General features: G+C 34.4%; 1 long non-coding RNA gene across 1 annotated transcript in view; it reads right to left on the bottom strand.

The window, feature by feature from the left end:
• LOC129048629 (uncharacterized) overlaps positions 1-21,169 on the bottom strand; it is a 92,011-nt gene that overhangs the window by 29,382 nt on the left and 41,460 nt on the right. The window contains exon 2 of the long non-coding RNA XR_008511135.1: positions 1,739-1,821. This is a non-coding gene — a long non-coding RNA (uncharacterized LOC129048629). The remainder of the gene's footprint in view (positions 1-1,738; positions 1,822-21,169) is intronic.

A 21,169-nucleotide genomic window follows, 5' to 3' on the forward strand; every position in this document is an offset into this window, starting at 1 on the left:
ATATTCATATATATTTGGAATTTTAGTTTATTATACTACTTTAGCATCTGAACATTTCTAATTCTCACCTAACTCTTTAGTTAGTATTTTGCTAGGCAAAGCTCTATTTTTTCCCCTCTCTTTTTTAATAGCTACCAGGTTATAACATTTTAAAGCGTATTTTATATATTATTCTCCTGATGTTAAAATACATGATGATTCATAAGAAAGGCTCGAAAACAAGTCAGAAATGAAACTGATCTCATATATTTATTACATGCTTACAACTCTCTTCTCAGTACTATAAGATTATATTTTCCATTAGGAGATTAGTCATTTTTTTTCTTTTAACGGTCTAAAATATAAGAGGGAAAAACTGATATATTAAAGGGCTTTACGTAAAAATTACATTAGAAATAATTTTATGATCTTTTCAGTTTACCCACATCATTCTTTTAAAAATAACTTAGAAGTTTAGTATATTTTAATTAAGTAATTTAAGTAGGTCTTAATCTATATACTTAATATTGATGTAAATGTCTTTATAAGAAGAAAATAAATTTATTCTAGAAATGAACTCTTCAAATTTATACCAAAAAATTTAGTATTTTCTCTCAAGTTTTTAGATTCTATTTCACCACATGAATTTTTAAAGTATATATTTTTAAAACCCTAAACTTTATACTAAGATTTAAAAAATATTTATATGTAACAGTATTAATATGTTTAAAATTAGGAAAAATTTTGTATACTTTTAAGAATATATATATGTTAATAGAAGACAAACATTGCAATCTATTTCTTTTCCCAAATGTGGCATTGGTGACAAAGCTAGAGTGCGCAAATTTGCATATTTACAACAGATTCTATAATTTCTGAAACTACTTGTTTTATTCTTTTAATTTCATAAAATACTTCAAAGTATTTAAAATGTTTGTTTAGACAATTTAATTGCACTTGTAATCTGCTTTTAAAAATCTGATTTTCACGTATGTATTTTATACTGTTCATGGAAGTAAACTGCACTAATAGAATTATTGCCAAAAATAGAATGAGTTGCAAATATTCTAATATGCTTAAAAAGTTAGTCTGTCTCCTTTTCTTATGTTATCAACATAACACAATTACCAAACACTGAAAAGAGTTCACACACAAAGTACAGGTTCTTGCCTGATTAAACAAATTATTTATATTTACATTCTGACCCTACAAAAAAAAATTTTCCCAGCATGTAAGTATATACCAAAGTTTAAGTTTCCCTGTTACTGCACAAATCTTAATTAACTTTAATTCACGGGCCTGCTTTTAAAACAATGACCAGTCTTTCAAATTTATCAAAATAGTTTATCACATTAGTTTACATCTGTGCTTAGGAATATTTTAGATGTCTGAAAATTCTCTTGTTTTTGATTTTGCTAAATATTTTTTAAAACTCTGTGCCAGAATCATAACTTTTATTTTAATTTGGCTATGTCTTAAATATTTTTAAAAGATGGATCATGGGAATCCTCTTATTCAGTCTATGAGAAAGTGCAAAAGAAAAAGGGTCTATCTCATTTTTTCCCCAACAAATTAATCTTTTTTAAGTGAAAAATTTGTAACTACTTTTGTTTTATTTAAATTAAAAATCCTGCCTCTATCATCTTCATGATGTTTTACATCAGTTAAGATAAGCAAAGTTTCAGTACATGATACTTCTTTCGTCTAATTGAAATGCTCTTTTCAACCCAAGGATAAACAATAGAAAACGTTTCCTTACCTGAAGAAGAAAAGTTTCACCTTTAAAAGAATATCCAAAAAAATCTTCAAATTTCTTCAGGAGATGAAATTTTTGCTATTTTCCTATAGAAATAAATAAAACAAGTAAATGATTATGATTACTTGTATTCTGTAAAAAATCATGATGGGCATATAGATATTTGTATTTTTGAGTCCTAATTTTATGTAGCAAGTCTGAAATATAATTAAATTAAATTAATGCTGCAATTAAAAACTCCATTTTGAATTTTATCATAGATAGTAGTTTCTGATATACTTAGTTTTTCTGCATTTTACCCTGCCACTGACATATTTTGGGGGTCTTATTTATGACTCAATAGTTTTAATACTTTCAATATATTTAAATAATTAACTAGCCTTATCTATTTAAAAAATTTCCTAATACATAACAATTCTTATTTTATATGTAGTTTCTATAGTCTAAGCTTCAAATAAACATATGAAAGAAAAAACCTAAACAGAATTTCTAAGTTTCGAAAGGCCTATCTTCAAATCAATTTCCTCGAACAGAGATATTTAAAACCCTACATACTCTAAGATGGAAATGCTAAATACTCAATTTAGGCTGAATTTTTAAAAACAATTATACTGCTTCTCCTTCTCCCTCTTTCTGCCCACAATTTTCTCTCCTTTTTAATGCAGGTTTACATTCATGAACTCATATGCCTCCTCTCCAAAGAAAAATTATTTTCTGCTTAGAAAATTTTACCATTTCTTACATATTCCCTTCATTCCCCATAAGGATCTACTACTTCAAACTCTAGAGGGGGGAAATGAGAATTAATTGTGCTGCTTTCCCCCCTCCCCACAGTGTTTTTCCTACACCAGTTTTCTAATTATTTCTTCTATGAATCCACCATTCCCCACTTTTTTTTTTAACAGACCAATAAAATGCCTAACATTCTTCTCCCCAGCATTTGAGGGCATATTCTGATTTTATTTTTGTTTTCATGTTTACTCACAGTTTAGTTAAGCTTATCTCTCCATACTCCAAACATAACCAATTTTCACTCCCTACTAGGTACTTGTGGACTTGCAATTTGCCAGACCCTGGCAATTTCTTGTTCTTCACCAGGGCATCCCGCTTAGGATTCTCATACAGGTGAATAAAGTTGGAGAGCGCAGCTGAGTGAGAACCACAAGAAAGAATGCCAACCGCAGACACCACCCCTCATTTCACAAAAAGTATCTTGCTCAGAACTGACCCTGGTGCTTCACAGCAACATGGAACGTATAAAATCCCTATGCACAGACACTAAAAAATTGCTTTCCCTTATGCCATTCTTGGCAACCTTTGGTTTCCTAAGCTAGTTTTTTTTTTTCTTTTTCTTTTTTTTTCTCCCCCTAAGGATGTGACCTTTGTGGTACAAGTTTGCAAGTACTAAGCAGAGGTTCCTTCTATGGATAGAAGAGATGTCAGCTCAGAAGCCCAAGCAATTTCTAGGGCAGAAGCAGCAGGACCTACTGTCTCCACCCAGACTAAAGGCTTGAGTGCTCCCTCTCATTTTGCCTTGTCAAAATGAGGGATTGTAACTAGGCTGTGCCTCAGTTTCCTCATCTCTAACTTGATTCCGTTACCCAGCACAACAAGCAGGTGCTGAAGTGGGAGCAGCCAAGGAAAGCAGAACCAAAAGGCAAAAAGAAGAAAGACCTAAACTAAGATGATATTCAGCCCTGAGCTCTACTCATTTTCCTGAAGCCTTTCTCCCAGCAAGGCGGGCGGGCTGTGCTGTTAGGCAAGGTTGAAGCGTCCAGTATGGAGAGCCTCTAATATCTCCACACCTTACAAAAGTGCAGATGAGAAATAAGTGCAATGTTTTCCTTTTTAAATTAAAAACAATGACAAACTCAAAGCCTCTTTCTGAAGTACTTAAAGATGTGGTAGGTAAATAATGCTTTTTATAAAAAATAAAACACAAGTGGGTACAGAGCCATAAAAATCTTATCTTTGATTCACCCTCAGGGCTGTTGGCTTAGTTTTCTCCATGTAAACAGACACACTAGAGATGTGGACTTTCACAAGTGTCCTTATTCAGACCTGACACTATTGGAACTGGGGAGCTAGCACAGTGGGGGAGCCCTTAAATCTTCGGGAAGGCTCCCTCCAATCCAACCCTGTCTCGGGAAACTGTCAAGGAATGTAGCAAAGCATTTTTAGTGTTCTGAAAGAGGACTTCAGTCCCCTTCCCTGCTCAGAACTCCATGCCAAATTAATCTGACTCATTAGTTCCTATTGAGACACACTGTTATTTAAAAGAAAGCATTAGGCAGAAACTTAGTTAAAAGTAATTATTTAAAACACCAAGATATATTAATCTTAGAAGAGTAAGGGATTAACATAGACTGCTTACTAGGTTCAACACTAGATGCAAATAGATCCTTCCTTTGCTGGAACCATCAATGCTGCCAAGCTCTCCCCCAAACTTCCCTTTCCATTTAAGAAAACCAAGTTCCTAGAAATAATAAAATAAGAGTTTTCTTTTTCATCAACTTTTAAACATTAGCTACAAATCCATTCAAAAACTGTTTAGCATAAAATTAGATTATCTCTTTGCCCTTTCTCCCTCTTTCTTTCCCTTCCTCTTTTAATTAATTTGGGAAAATTCACTGCTTTACCCACTCTACTTTCCTACCTGGACATCACTCTAAAACTGAAGAAACGTCCGCTTTCCCTTCATCTTAACATGAAATCTCTCTTTAAACACACCACAAACTTCCCTGATTTCACTGTACTGAAATCCTGGCCAGATTTCACCAAACTCTATTCTCATAGAAAAGTAAAATGTAAAATGAGGGGGTTGTACCAGACAATCTCTGAGGTCCCATTTAGCACGAACATTCTATAAGTGTCTATGATGATCCAGAGAAACTGGAATATCGCCATATAAGCACCCGAATTTGGACTTCATTTCTATGTGTTACTGCTGCCTCTCTCAGCCTGCTTTCCCTCCCCCTCCCAGACACTGATGGTTTATTTAACAAAGCCCTCACTGAAAATCTGCATTCTGACAAATGCCACAGAGGCAGATCTACCCTTGACTCCACCAGAGAGCCTTCAAGTGCACAGAGGGCCATGCTAATAATTCGCTAATTATTACTCATTGGCTTGCCTAATGTTAACCACCTAAATACAACCGCTCCCCATCCACGATGGTATTTACATATCACTTTTTCTCTTACACATTATTGAAATTTCATAGCTTGAAAGACAGCCTGAAAAATACATGCACCTACCTAGCTCATGGACACTGTGTTTCTATGAACTTGTTGCTGAATTACAAATTAACACACATTTTTCTGAACGAACAGTCTCCTATTAACTCTGCTTCTTCAACATAATTTATTTCTTTCTCCAAAAACTCATTCTGTATCACTGATGATAACCCCATTGTTTCCATTAAGACCATGACAATCACTAGCACCCGTTTCTGACCCAATAGAGGATCTGTTAATACTACTGTAGCACATTCTTCCAAGAAAAACAATAGTGTCGGCCAGGCACGGTGGCTCACACCTGTAATCCCAGCACTTTGGGAGGCCAAGGCCTGCGGATCACCTGAGGTCAGGAGTTCAAGACCAGCCTGACCAACATGGTGAAAGACCATCTCTACTAAAAATACAAAAATTAGCCGGGCATGGCAGTGCATGCCTATAATCCCAGCTACTTGGGAGGCTGAGGCAGGAGAATCGCTGGAACCTGGGAGGCAGAGGTTGCAGTGAGCCAAGATTGTGCCACCGCACTCCAGCCTGGGTGACAGAGGAAGACTCCGTCTCAAAAAAAAAAAAAAAAAAAAAAAACAACACTAGTGTCTACTTATCCAGTCACTACCACTACCATCATCAGTCTCATCCTCATTAACTTTCACATTTACTGAGAGCTTTCTAGGTGACAGGCACTGTTCTAAGCACTGCATATTTAATACTACAACTTTATAATGCAGATCCTATTATCATCCTCATTTTATAACAAGAAAATTGAGGTAAACAAAGGTTAAGCCATTTGCTCAAGCTATATACTTAATGAGATCCAAGTTTGAATGGCATACATTTTGGGTACAGAGCTTGCCCGCTTAATTTCAATGATACACACTGCCTCCCAGATGAGGTGATTTCCATGTGCCCTTCCATCTCTAAAATTCTCTGATTATCGAGCACTTGATTACCTCAGAATGTCTTATCTCCTAATTGATGAATTAGGCATATTAAGAATATCTTCAAAGCATGATGTAGGTTGAAAAAATTAAACAAACAAAAAGAATATAGAGTTGTGAAGATTAAAAAAATTTAATGTAAAGCACTCAAAACAGTTCCCGACACAGTAAAAATCTGAAGAAATGTCAGCAATTGTTATTTAATCGGAGTCTCTTAATTTGCAGACGCAGACACTGAGGTCAGTAGTCAGCTAGCGAAAAAAAATAGATCTGGACCCAGATGTGATATATCCTATTTCTGTGTTTTGGTTTTTTTAAAGAAGACCATTTATTCATGTAATGGTAACTCCAGAGACATGCCTAAATTTTAAGAATTTAATATATCCTCTGTCTCATGTTTCTTAGTCCAGGACCTTAACTGTTGAACTACGCTCCTTCTTCTCTTGCTAAAAGGCAAACTCCAAGGAATCAAGAACTCTGGATTCGCTTGTCCTTTCCTCCTAGGACACAGCCTAGCTTTGCTACCAGTAAATCAACAGCAGCAGCAGTTTTGGAAGAGCAAGCCTACTAAAGGCTTCCGATCTACTAAAACCATCTCCATGTTGAGAACAGGGTCAAATGGTAAGTTTGATATGGTGCGACATAGTTCTCACCAGAGGCTTGCTACTTTAAGATGAGCCCATTTAAAATTTATTATTTGAAAAATAAATAGGTGTTCAGAGGGAAAGGTGTCCTTTCCTGTTTAAACAAAAGTGGGACTTTCAAGGGTTATATGGGTAATACTTATATTTTTAATATTTGGGCATGTACTTGTGTACAGCAAATAATCAAAAGACCTAAAGTCAACACCATTGAAGCTTGGCTCTGTATCCCCAGAGTATTACATAGAAACAAGCCCTTCCCTATTTGAGGTATATTTCCTTTCTGTATCCTCATGGCAATACATAAACACACACATTTTGTGATAAACAAATGCTATCCCAACATATCCATAAAGCTTGCATTACCTGGGTAGAACATAGCTACTATAGTCATAACTATTCAGAAGACAAAAGAAGCATTTTTAAGAAGCACATTAATCTGGTAATTCCAAAGGTCATTAAAATCAAATCATCTTGGTATAGTTTATGTTTTCAAAACTGTCTCATCCTCCTCAGACTTTCAGTTAGTTTATACCATGACACTGGCTACTCTAACTTCTCTTTCAAGTTCCCATGCACGAGTCCAAGGTCCTCAAACCCTTTTGTGTTTGTGACCATCTTCAAGGTGCTCTCCTCCAACCCCTGGGTTCAGAACCCCAAACATTTTAGCACTTAGCTGAACAAGTGATAATAAGATGTAATATGTAAATAAAAATGATTTTGTTTTCATTTTTTATGTCTCCTGTGCTTTTCTACAAACTCAATTCTATAATTTAAAATGCATTTTAAAAAATAAAATGAGTGGTATTATTGCACGGGATTTTCATTCTCCATTAGTTTATGTGTTGCCATACACTAAGAACATTGAGTTTGCCTGTCAGTCTGGACAAATTGTAAATCCAGGCTCCCCTCTTGTGCATGCACAAAAATATTATCTCAATAAGATTTTACCTTATTATTTTTGTGTGGTATTTTTTAACATTACAATATTGGATCTAAAAGTTTTTTTCACTATTACTGTGGAAATTTTCAAACAAACAAAAGTAGGAAGAATATAACAAGTATCAATGTATCTACATCATCTCCATTTCATAGTTATTAACATTTTGTCATCTTTTCTTCATCTCTTTTTTTATATTTGCTGAGATACTTTAAAGGAACTTGCACACACCATGGCACTTTACTCCCAAGTATTTCATCTTGCACAAAGACATTTTCCTACATAACCACAAAGGCATTATCACACCGACGAAATTAACAGTTATTCTCTAATACCCAGGCCATATTCTAATTTTTCCACTTGGAATCTAATTTTCTTATCAATATCCTGAAGTCTTTATTCTGTCATCAGTGACAGTACACATGCGCTCTTAAATAGAAGCCCTCTCTAAAGTGGCTAATTCCAACCAATTCTGTTATGGAATTAATGCCCTCGCTGAACTGCTCCAAGCCCATCTTCTGTGGGACCACCTCATATCATTCAATCCCACCCTTCTGGATGTTACTTTAAATCAAACATTGGAGAGAACTGGATACAAGATCCTGTGGAATTTTGAATAGATATTTTCTGCCAATAATCAGTGTACATGGGGAGGAAACAGAGTGGGAAAAGGAGACCACAATACTTAAACATAGTCACACAGTTTAAAATGGGGTTGTTTTGCCTAAGAGTTCAGTACTGGTCAATGTAAACCAATCTATGCTATACGTAAAGGTGTTAATTTTCTGTAGAGTCAAATTCACTGAGGCTCAGAGGAAAAAAAAAATGCATTCTTCCTTTAATCATTTAGTTAATTCGGTAAACGTGAAATTATAGCAGTTTGTGGGGGTGGAAGAGCTGGATTATTTGGACTTTTCTAGCGGTGAGAGGTGGAGGCATTAGTGGGAGGACTAGAGTTTTACCTGACTTTAATTTTAAATCATGTTCAGCCATAGAGACCAGGATAAAAGGTCCCTCATCCTTTGGTAGGAAAGAAGCAGAAGAAAAGAGAAAACAGGTGACCTATCTGAGGTTATTTTTTCTCTTTAATTTCATCTGCAAATTATCTGTTTTTAAAGAAATGCTAAAGTATCTTAAGGTATCTTATACATGTGTCTTTCTTTTTTCTTTTCTTTTTTTTTTTTTGAGATGGAGTTTTTGCTCTTGTTGCCCAGGCTGGAGTGCAATGGCGTGATCTCAGCTCACGGCAACCTCCGCCTCCCGGGTTCAAGCGATTCTCCTGCCTCAGCCTCCCAAGTAGCTGGGATTACAGGCATGCGCCACCATGCCTGGCTAATTTTGCATTTTTAGTAGAGATGGGGTTTCTCCATGTTTGCCAGGCTGGTCTCGAACTCCTGATCTCAGGTGATCCACCCACTTCGGCCTCACAAAGTGCTGGAATTACAAGCGTGAGCCACCATGCCCAGCCACATTTGTCTTTCAAAAACTGATGCAGACAAGGCAAGATGGCCAAGAGTTTTATAATCTCTGAAACTTGAAGCTGTCTTGATAGCTACTCTTCCATACCATTTAGGGTGGGAACACTACTTGGAACAGCTAAAAACATTCTTTCTCAACCTCTCCCTTCAGTCATTCTCCTTCTCTCAGAATCCACAAGGCCATCTTTAAAATGTGTGCTATGTTGTTGTTTTTATTTTATTTTATTTTTACTTATTTATTTTATTTTTTGAGACAAGGTCTCACTCTGTCGCCCAGGCTGGAGTACAGTGGCACTATCTCGGCTCACTGCAACCTCTGCCTCCTGGGTTCAAATGATTCTCCTGCCTCAGCCTCCCAAGTAGCTGAGACTACAGGTGCCTGCCACCGCACCCTGCTAATTTTTGTATTTTTAGTAGAGACGAGGTTTCAGCATGTTGGCCAGGCTGGTCTCAAACTCCTGACCTCAGGTGATCCCCCTGCCTTGGCCTCCCAAAGTGCTGGGATTACAGGCGGGAGCCAGTGTGCCTGGCCTGTTGTCTTTAAATTGTGATTTTATTGATTTACATATGACTGAGCTAGTTAAGGAAACACAAATTTTTTCACTGAACTGAAACTGTATGGGAAAAGATAAAGATACCTCCTTTTAGATGAGAAATTACTTAATGGGTACAACATACATTACTTGGGTTACACTAAAAGCCCAGACTTCACCACTACACGATATATCCATGCAACAAAACTGCACTTGTACCCCTTAAATTTATATTTAAAAACCCCTCCTCTTTACATTATAACCAAAACATACCATATTATGCTTTTCTCTATTTTTTCTTTTTAAATAAAGGAACTATAATTAAAAAAGTATGAAGTAGAAAATATTTACTGATAGCATCAGAATTGAATGAAGCATGCCCATCCACTCTCAGCTATATGCCACTTCCTTACAAATCTCGTCTAAAAGACGTGCCAACATGCCCAAATGTCCATTTACAAAAATATATGTGTAGAAATGTCTACATTGTACCTATGATAACTTATCTACATGAATAGTTTATAGAGTCAACATGAATTGCTTCCAAAAATGGGGCTAAAAAGCAGCATGGGCCACTGGAATCCAAAGACAGTTCTCAATATTTTCCTTTAGTCACCAAGAACTTTCCAGAAAAATCAAAAGTAAGTTAGTTTGTTGGCCACCTCCCCTTACCACTCTTCTAAATAAATCCTTTAAAGGAAGAAAAACGGCAAATACATAAGTGGGAAAGAAGAGCCATAAAGGATCCATGGTGATCTAAAAACTAGGAAATCCACCCCCTTCCAATGACATCAGCTTTCTTTTAAAACGAAGTTCACAGGATAAGCAGTTCCATGCTGTGCCATCCTGTGCAGACTCTCCACTGTTCAGGAAACAGGACGTCAGGAGCTTCCCTTACTCATTTAAAAAATATCTCCCGATTAGCTTTACATGCCCAGTACTGGCAGCACTGGTCTTCAAGTTGGAAGAGTCCTCAGAGATCATCTAATTCAATTCATTTACTCTATAGCTGAAGACAAGAGAAGTAAAATGACTTACCAAGGCCACACGAAGTGTTGAATTGTTTATCTCCTTAAATAGATGACAAAGACCTCAAAAGAGGAAACTCCTAAATCGTAAACCAGGGTCGTGATAGAGAATAACGACCCAAACGAAGAGATTAGGGTCTGTGCTTTCTGACAACTTTTTAGAAGAAAAATGATTCGGACCATTTGCCCCTCCTCCTCCCCCTCCCTCACTCACACACTCTGCTCAGTAGTAGCCGACCAGCTGCCCCCAGAGCCCTCTCCAACCCAGGTGTGGGCCTGTGAGGAGAGATGAGAGAAGCCAAAGAGGAAACAGTGCGATAGGGGCAAAACGGAGGGTACCTGGTCCGTAGCCGAAGCCGCGATTCAGAACAAATGACCAACTCCCTGGAGAGTCAGCTCTCTATCAAATACCAATAGGGTGGTTACTTTCTATCGGAATCCATAGCCCATTGCAATGTGTGGCTGCAAGATACATTTAGACCACAGCAGCTAAGAGTTTAATGGAGAACAATTTTACAGTGAAAGAAATGAAGGAGGGAGGAATGGAGGGATGGAGAGAGAGACAGAGGGAGAGAGAGAAAGACAGAGAGAGAGAGAGACAGAGAGAGAGAGAGAGACAGAGAGAGAGAGAGACAGAGAGAGAGACAGACAGAGAGAGAGAGACAGAGAGAGAGAGAGAGAGAGACAGACAGAGAGAGAGACAGACAGAGAGAGAGAGAGAGAGAGAGACAGAGAGAGAGAGAACACCTTTTATTTGTTCATGCAGCCACCTCATATAGGAACCTACTGTCTCTCAGCATTCCTGTTAAGTGTCTCCTTTTATAGGATTGGTCAGAAGGAGCTCAGCTGGTGCCTATTAGGATGGGACATGTTCTGGAAAAATTGGAAGATGCCTTTAGGAATTTTGAAGGGAAATGTTTGGAAGATCCTTTACTATCTCAGAGCTCTCTTATGAAATACTTATAAAGAGATGCCTGGGATCCCTTACTTTCTGCCCAACCTATATTTCTTCAAAAAATCTTAGTTTTCTTTTTAGGGCCAAAATGTCCACCATCTGTTTTCTGAATGTACCAACCTTCAGTCTCCTTTGTAGTCCAAGCCATATGTCCAAGAAACCAACAGCCCTGACTTTTGAAAGACAAAATTACATTTTTTTAAAAAAAGAAATTATTGGTCGGGCACTATGGCTCACGCCTGTAATCCCAGCACTTTGGGAAGCCAAGGCAGGCGGTTCACCTGAGGTGAGGAGTTCGAGACCAGCCTGACCAACATGGCGAAAACCCATCTCTACTAAAAATACCAAAATGGGCCAGGCGTGGTGGCGGGCACCTGTAATCTCAGCTACTCCAGAGGATGAGGCAGGAGAATTGCTTGAACCTGGGAGGTGGAGGCTGGAGTGAACCGAGATCATACCATTGCACTCCAGCCTGGGCAACAAGAGCAAAACTCCATTTCAAAAAAGAAAGAAAGAAAATTATTAAGCTATTAAGACCTTGTTTTAAGATCAATGTTTCAATAGAAGCAACCTATTAATTAAGGCAGTAAATATCCAACCACTTGAACCTTCATCCTTTTGTACCCTTCATTACCAAGCCATCCAGCTAGGTTCTTAAAAGGAGATGAACTTCGTAGAAACAGCCAAGTCGAGGTGGCTGAATATCCAACCTTCCTCCACAGTATAATCTGTGGCAAGATACCTCACTGCTGGACATTATGACAAAAGTGGCCACCAGAGATACCTAGATATGCTTGTCATGTTTTGGAGTACCCTCCAAGGTAGTATCCCCTACAAAGTCAGAGGCATGAGTAGCAAACAGAATGTAGGGCATTAATCTGAGTAAACAGAAAACAAAAGGGCACCCTACAAATCCCCTCTTTGAGTATAGCTGGGCCCCTTAGAATCTTGTCAATGATCATCCTGAAACACAGGTTGTCAAAGCTACAAGAAGACTTAGAGATCATCTAGTCCAATTTTCACTTTTTTTAATTGACAGGGATCCAGAGAAACGAAATGATTTGCCCAGAGTCATACAACCAAAAGGCTGAAATTGGCCTCCCCATTCAATTCTTTTTTTCCATGGACTAGAATTTCACTTTTCCAAAATGCTTACCCATATGTTTACCTTATTTAATAGTATAAGGAACCCTGTAGGCTAGATAGAGTATTAACCCAATTTTCCAGACAAAGAAATTACTATAGAAGTTTACACCAAGAGTCACTGCCTGATCCAGAATCAAAGTCAGATCTCCTAATGCAGAATCAGATATTCTACCTATTGGTGTCTGGAAACAGTAATGTTTCTACTGATTCAGTATCAACATTTGCACTTTGTATATTATGATTTTTCTTTAGTATCTCAACAAATGAAACAAACACATGTTGTTTGGAGATCAAACTAAATACAAATAGTTATCTTGAAAAAATAATTTCAACACTGCATCCTCCCTCCTTAACAGTTAAGGGGAATGTGTTGATTTATAAATTCCCTTCTGGACCTAACATCAGGTTTTGCTGTGGCTGGAAATCCAACCCGGTGGGCTTTTTATTTTGTAGTGACAATTCGATACAAAAAAGAAGCTGCAATCACCAGGAATTCACCAAACAAAATGAATGCTAAACACTATTGAGCCTGTGGTCCAAGTACTATGTCCTTTGGGATACCTGAGGAGAACTTCACCAGACAAGCTCAATAAACTCCATGAATAGGACCATCGTGGGATTTTTAACCATCTGCCATTGGACAATTCCAGACTACGACCACATTTATCTGTGTTGGTTAGAGTTGCACAATATATTTAAAGCTTAGAAGCAGGGAAAAATCAACAAATACAAAGGACAAACAAAAATGTAATAGTAGCTCTCTGAAGGTAAATTTAGAGATAATGAACCAGACTTACTCCTGTTATGAATAAAAATATCACAGGTGGCTACAATTTGAATAACAGGTCCTTACAGGACCCCATTAGAATCATTATAATTTATCAAGAAGTCTGTCTAAGTTGTTCATTGCAAAGAAATCTAGCTGTTGCAAATAAGTTGGTCAGAATCAGCTGTTAACTAGACCTGTTTATATTCCAACAATATTCCTCTCTGTTTGTGGACGGAGAGGAATAAAGATGTTTCTTCAGATATAATCACCCTGTTTCCTAGAAAATGCACTTGGGGAAATCAACGTCCACATCCACCAAAATGGAAAAAAAATTGGTAGGGATGGGATCATGTTTGGCCAAGTAACTGCTTTACATCAATTACAAACATAGATCCAGACATTGGTTGAAATGTGGTAATGAGATGAATGGTATGGATTATCAGTTAGGATGAGTGACATTCTTAAATGCTCATATCATATAGCCCATAACACTTTTGATTAAGCAATCAAATGCTGTTGCAAAAATCAACAATGCTAGTTTAAAAATTACTTAGATAAACCTCTAAACCTCTAAGCTTTTTGAAAAATTATTTTTTACAAAAATAATTAAATTTTATTAAATTATTAATTTAATAAAAATTGTATAGTTGAAAAATAATAATTGTGACTATCTGTGGCATATACAATGTAATGTTTTGATATCTCAGAAGTTTTAAAGGGAGGTTTTGGATAGCTCTATCATTGGCATAATATCACAGTTTAGATAGAGCCACAAACACAATAACATATAAAACCAGAAGTATATGAATGTATGCTTCCATACATTTCTTCATTTCTCATTTCTTTAGCCATGGCTATAATGCAGGTTAAAACAGAAAACAAGATTAGAAAGCTAACACAGCTCTGCAGACAAAATCCAGCCAAATCTGTATTAGTATACAATGTTTTTAAGTCAAAGTAACCTGAAAAATGGGGTGAGGGTGTGTGTGAAGTGGTCTTCTTGTCCATTTTTATTAACATTTATATTTGTTCAACATCTTTTTGGGTAGCTGACTTATTTTCTACCTGTACATTGCTCATGTGCATGCTTGACAAATCTGGAGAATCAAAAATGCTTTAAAAGATTCTAGTCAATAGTGACAGTGGAAAGTGATCAAGACCAGAGGGTTTTTTTGGTTTTTGTTTTTGTTTGTAACATTTGGATAGCAAAAGTGACACAGTTGATAGTTGCCAAGTAAGAACTAATAATGGTGTCATTGAGAATGCTTAAATGAAATCATTTTTATTGGGGGTAAGTTACAAATAGAAATTTCTTCAGCAACATGGGGTATCACTATTAAAAACAAGACATAGGAAACCAACCAAAAAAAAAAAAAAGAAAAAAAAGAAAAAAGAAAAGAACCATTTTTGTTTATAAGAGGAAAGAAAGTTTCACTGAGATGGGGTCCAACTTCCCTAGCAATTAAAAAAAAGTCATTACTTTGTAATATTTACTTTAAGTAGCATACTACAAAATACTTTAAGCCATAATTTTATATTCCTTATTGTATGGCATTTTGCAGAAATAATAATAATGCCATGAAGACAGAAACTTCTGGACCAATATTGAGAGTTTTCAAACATTATTATTATTTACAGTAAAAGTAGCAAAAAGAAAATTTTGCCAGTGCATTTGAATTCTCTTTGATAATACTATTTTAATGCAGATTAAATTTTTTTATAACAGGCAAAATGAAAGCTTTTTAAAGATTTATCAGAATCTTAAGCGTTGGCATTATTTCAGAATTCTTCAATCAAAATCTAAAGAAAGGAATACCATTTAAAAGATCTGAAAATATATTTTAGAAATAAAAACAATTTAATTTTTAAGCTTTCATTGATATTGGCAACTACTTTAAGAGACTAGAATACAGATTTTTTAATACTATGAAGTCTTTAAAAGTTAATTTAAAATTACATGCTAATAGATCTAACATCACCATTAAAAAAGTTTTTAAATATCTAGTGAATGAATAATAGTAAGCAGTAATAAAACAGTAAAATGCCATTTTAGTTTTTATCTGTAGCTCCTATTCAATAAGGTATCACTAGAAATTTTTTACCTAATCATCCTACTTTTATTTTAAATCAGAAACATAAGTATTTTTTTCTTAAATGCAGTTCATTATTATCAAGTTACATTTTTTTTAAAAAAATCAAGGACTAATACTTGAACATTTAGATAGCAAATTCAGGAACCAATAGGGCTTATTCTTAACATTTCTCTTAATGTCATCATACTTCTATATTATTACTATAAAACCAATTACTGTGCCTTCATAATGCCAATATGTCTAGATGAAAATTTTAAAAAATGAAAAGGGCTATGTTATCCGGGTGATGTCTAGCAACTGGATGTTTGCAAACGTCAGGTAGATAGAGCTGAGTCATGTAACCTTTCAGCACCTCAAAACTAAGCTGCCCCTCCTTAACTTTTAAAACTGTGAGATTAATTAAGTAAAGTAAATGTAACTATTTAGCTATGAGTTTGAAGGTTCTAAAACTGTATTAAAATGTCCTTTGCATTGATTCTTTTTGTGGGAGTTCCTATTTTCTGTGTAATATCTTTTTTAACCCCATAAAATGCATAACATTTATTTCCATATTAATGTAAATATTTAGTAAGATATGATTATGCACTATATTTTGAGTTACAATTTGCATCAAAGTTGTAATCAGCTGCAGCTGTTTCATTTGTGTAAGGGTTGAAATGGAAAGTTTGTAAAAAGTATTATTATTTTCCTTCGAAAACATTACTTAAGGTACTATAAGTCTCAGATAAAACAAAAATACTCCTTTTCCTGAAACCATTGTTTTAGCATCTATTAAAAAAAAATGCAAAAAAATTTAATGTGCCATATAGTTTCTGTTTCTTGCTACTAAAACATTTATTTGTATGTAAAACCAAAAATGCATTATTTTTATTGGCATTTTCAAGACAAACAAGTGAATATGTAACATGTTCTAGAATCTATACTCTACATTTAGAATTATATACAAATGGAAATAAATAGAAGGTTTATATTCCAACCAAAGATACAAAAACCTGAACAACAGAATACCAAATTACTGAAATGGTTGGCATTCAAAGTAAATTTGTTATTCTGCTTTACAAATCTAAAAATAGCTTAACTAAAATAATTTTTAAAATTTTATATTTAGTTAAGATTGCTTTTCATTTTTAGCAAATGTTTTAAAATAGAATTTCTATCCAGAATATATAATTTCCAATTGTCTTACAAGCAGATATAATACCGGGTTTTAAAAATTCAATTTAAAAAAAATTAAAAATAAAAAAAGTCTTAAGCAATTAATACCATCTTAGTAACTCATTGCTTTTTGTGAAAATAAAACTTTTAACTAATAAAATTATTTCATCTTCCTTTTAATAATTCAAATACTAGTATTTCAAATATCAAGAATGTAAGCTGTTTTAAAAATATAAGAAGAGTTTTAAATGTTTACTGTAGTTTTATTATTAACTAGAAATATTTATGAATTAAAAATACTTCATATTAAAATTTAGAAATTGCCAAGAATTCCTTGTGAGAGAAAATAAAGAATCATGTTGGGTTTTAACAGTATCATATATTAACTATTAGACCAAAGTTGTTTGTTTTGGTCTTTTTAACATTTTTATGAATTATTATAGACCCAGATATTAAGAGTAAGCTGACAATGAACTTCTATAGTTATTATTTTGCTTTCATCAAAATATTCCTACTTTGCAAAAATCTAAACAACGTAATTTACAGGGATAGCATACTTTTTATACAATTTGGTTGTTTCTTTTAAAATAAGGTTCAAATAAACATGTGATAAAATGTCTTACATGCTTAAAATATATTATATATGATTCTTTAAAAATGTTTTAGTCATATCTGCCTTTTAAAATAAATCAATTGCCAAATTATATTTGTTAATAATCAAAGTTTAATTTTTCAGATTATGTCAGAATTATCTATTTTTACTTTAATTCTGAAAATACATAAAAATATAACTGTTTTTAATAATTGCTAAATAATTTTTTTACAATATTATTAGTTTAGCACTTAGTGATTATGACCAGTATGTTACCACAGGCTTTATAAAAGCCTTATGTTAAGAGTTTAAAATATTTAAATATGGCATCTTGAAAAGGTTCTCAAGTATTACAAAATTGTAATAAATGCTCCTAAAAGTTAAATTTGGAGAAAATTTAATTTTTGGTTTTGTTTTCTTATATTTTGTTAATCTATTTTCACAAGGTTTAGGCTTTTTTAAAACATAAAACAGCCATTTCATGTCTGATATTTGGAAACATTGTTTTAATAATATTTTTGTTTGTAAAACTGCCCTTTAAATTTTGTCTGTACTTGAACATTTATGTAAAGCAGTATTAAAATTAATGTGATTCTGGTGAATGTATACCACAGATCCATATTTGAAGAACAAATGAGATAAATTCTAAGCTCCCTTTCTATAATCATTTAACTATTCCTGGTTTAAATATTATGCTTCTAATTTTCTAATAGGACATATGACAGGCCTTGGCAGTAGTAATTTCTGGCATGAATGAATTTCAAATTTTATTTTAATTTCAATATCTGATATGTTTCATGGACTATTAACCTACTTGATTTTTACCTTGAAATTTGCTGCCCAGTTTAGTTTTATGTGAATATTTACTTTTTAAGGTTTTAAAAATATATTCATAATGGATTTTCAAAATGTTTTCAAAAGATCATCTATTGTAAGTTGACCAGATCAATATAATTACTTTCAAATTTCTGAACCTTTACATTTTCATAGCTTGACTGTTATTTTAATATCTATCAATGTCTACCCTAGTTTGTGCTAGCTACACAGGTAACAATTTCTTTCTTTATTTAAAGTATATAATTCATAAGAATATATAAATGCCAGGTGAACTGAACTGCAAGGAATAACATCCAGTTTACTGAGAGCTTAATGAATCTCTTTTCTCTTCTGTTAAATCTTGCCATCTCATCTGAAAAAGAAAGGTACTTAGAAGGTTAGTCTTCAGAATTTATTTATTTATTTATTTATTTATTTTTTGGACATAGGAAAGTCATTAATGTAACGTTTGCATATCTTATAAGAATAACTTTATATTTTCTTGAAAGGATTCTCCAAGAGACTTTCTTTTCCTTCAAATTATACGCATTTCATTGAAGCTGAATGCACAGAAAAACAACAGTTCGTGAAATTTCTCCCTGACTCAAATCCTACGGCCCTCTTCAAACTCGCAGAGTGAAGTGCAATTATCTGGTGAATTGATCAGTGAGGACAAACAAGTCAGGTAGTTCAGGCTGTTCAAATCTTCTTTTTTAGGGAGAAGATTTTTTTTCCTTTGAATTATCTGAATAATTGCTTCAACTCTTCAGTTCAATTTGCCTGTCTAGACAGGAACCTAGGCTGAACAAGGCTTGGAAGGACGATCGTTTTTGAAATTGCATTTTGTTTTTGTTTTTGTTTTTTTAAAAACTGCATTTTGAATTGTAATTCTCACTATTTCCCACATGTAATCTCACCGATGGCTTGTATCCGAGGGCTTCCTGAAATCGTGTGACATTTTATGCAGTGGTGATCCAGAACTATGCATACATATTTTCAAACTTACCAGGGCTTGACTTTTCTTTTTTAAAGAGCTCACCACCAATCTTCTTAATTTGGTATTTATAGGCAGGAAAATGTGAGTTTCTGCCTCTTGTTTTCCCTCGGGTTTTTATGAACAAATAAAAGCGTTTTACCCCCTTTATACAAAAATCTAAAGTCAGAAATAAAAATGTTTTGGAGCTTTAAAAAATACACTGCTGAATTACTATTTAAATGTAATTCTTTTTAGACAAGAAAGCTGAATGCAGAAATGGTTTAATCTGTTAAACATAAGATTTGTTCAATTATATTTTGCCGAAGCCTTTTTAAAAATTGCTGATCATTTCACAAGACAAAAAATCCCAGATTATCTTTTTAAAAATCATGTTGTTTGAGGAATATGAAAAAAAACACAAAAAACAAACCTTTACTGCTTTGCTTATCATTCTTTCAAATGGCTAATGGCTAACTAGAAAGAGTTAAAAATATGATTGAATCAGAAGCTCTAATAAATGTTAGCTGATTTCTCCAACAGTTACTAAAGCTATACTGATAAAGGAAGACTTTCATGGAATCCTGCATTTTAAGTCATTTTAAATGAATTATTTTCTCTTTCTCCAGATTAAAACCTAGAAAACAAAGCTTCAGTCACAAGATCTAAAAACCATACACCATTTGAATTTTGTTAACCAATTGGGCTTAAAACATTATTTGAGCACCATTATTTTTCCTTTTTGTTGGTATTGTTATTGGTATTATTGAGGCCCACAAAATGGCTGCTGAAAAACTTCTTTTTGGCCTCATAAATGGGACCTGTTAATCATTAATCAAGTTGAGATTAAAAAAAAGACAAAAAAGTCTTGATCATAAACCTTGTAGAACTGTAGTCGCCATCGCTATGTTAAAATTCATGTGGTTGCCTTTTGAAAATGTTTTTTTTAATAAGCCCTTTAGGTTTGGGCTTACCTCGATTATGTATTCTTATAATCCCCCACACAAAAAATTCCTAAGGGGATTAATTTCTTCATTTCTCACGTGTTGATTCCTTATTCATGCCCTCTTTTCTCTTCAAAGTGCATAAACCAGTAAAATCAAGGGGATAGGAGGCTGGGCTAATAAGTCTACAATATCATCTTTCCAAAAAATTGCAAATTCTTAAAGAGCAGAAATAAACTAAAAAAAAAAAAAATGCAGATTCTATCAATTAGTTGTAGTTCTTTTCTTTATAAAAGCTGGTTACCTTCCTTATCACTTTATCTATTTATACCTCTTCTATTTATTCTAAAAGTAATTCTCAATACTCTGACTGATAAAATGAAAGTGAGACTCCAAAGTCCAACTGTTTTTTTAAGTTAAAAATTTATTTTATTTTATTTTATTTTTTGTAGAAATGGAGGTCTTGCTTTAATTGCCCACGCTGGTTTTGAACTCCTGGCTTCAAGCAATCCTCCCACCTTAGCCTCCCAAAGTGAGACTTCAACTTTAAATAATAAAACCTATTATTGAGTAGTGGGCCACAGAGTGTCTAGGAAGTCAACAGGGATCAGTAGGGGTCTAAAAGATACAACTCCTTATTCTGTACATGTGATGCAATTCCTTCAGCTCTGTCATCCCGTTTCTCTCCCCAGGGTAATCCATCTCTATATTACCCTCTTGAATGACAGAGCCCGTGCAGCTTTACGAAACCACTTCAAATCGTTTAGGGTGCAAACCCTTTCCTATTTTTGGACAAAAGGGGAAAAGGCTGGTGCATCAGCTTCATAGCTGATTCTGTGATTCAACCAAACCTGTGACAGGAGGCAGTTTAGTAACAACTCAGCAGATGGAGATCAGTTAAGATAAGCTATAAGGATTGAGACCATTCGGTGTGGATTTTTTAGTGCAGCCTCAATTTCAGAAAATGTCATTCTTTTGCTGTAAAAGTAAATGATTAAACATGCACTAAGTGTGATGTATGTTTTTAACTCTGAAAGACTTTTTCTATCAACAGACTTGTAATTTGGGAAAAAAGATATCTTTCAGGCCAAATATCTCCATTTCTAGTTGGAGAATTATTGTCACCAATAAGTTTATGAATTTGGAAAGTATTTGTTTTCGTTTTTGTTTTGAGACAGGGTCTCACTCTATCATCTG

The sequence above is a fragment of the Pongo abelii genome, chromosome 9, assembly GCF_028885655.2.
Source record: "Pongo abelii isolate AG06213 chromosome 9, NHGRI_mPonAbe1-v2.0_pri, whole genome shotgun sequence".
In the NCBI taxonomy this organism is placed as follows: Eukaryota; Metazoa; Chordata; class Mammalia; order Primates; family Hominidae; genus Pongo; species Pongo abelii.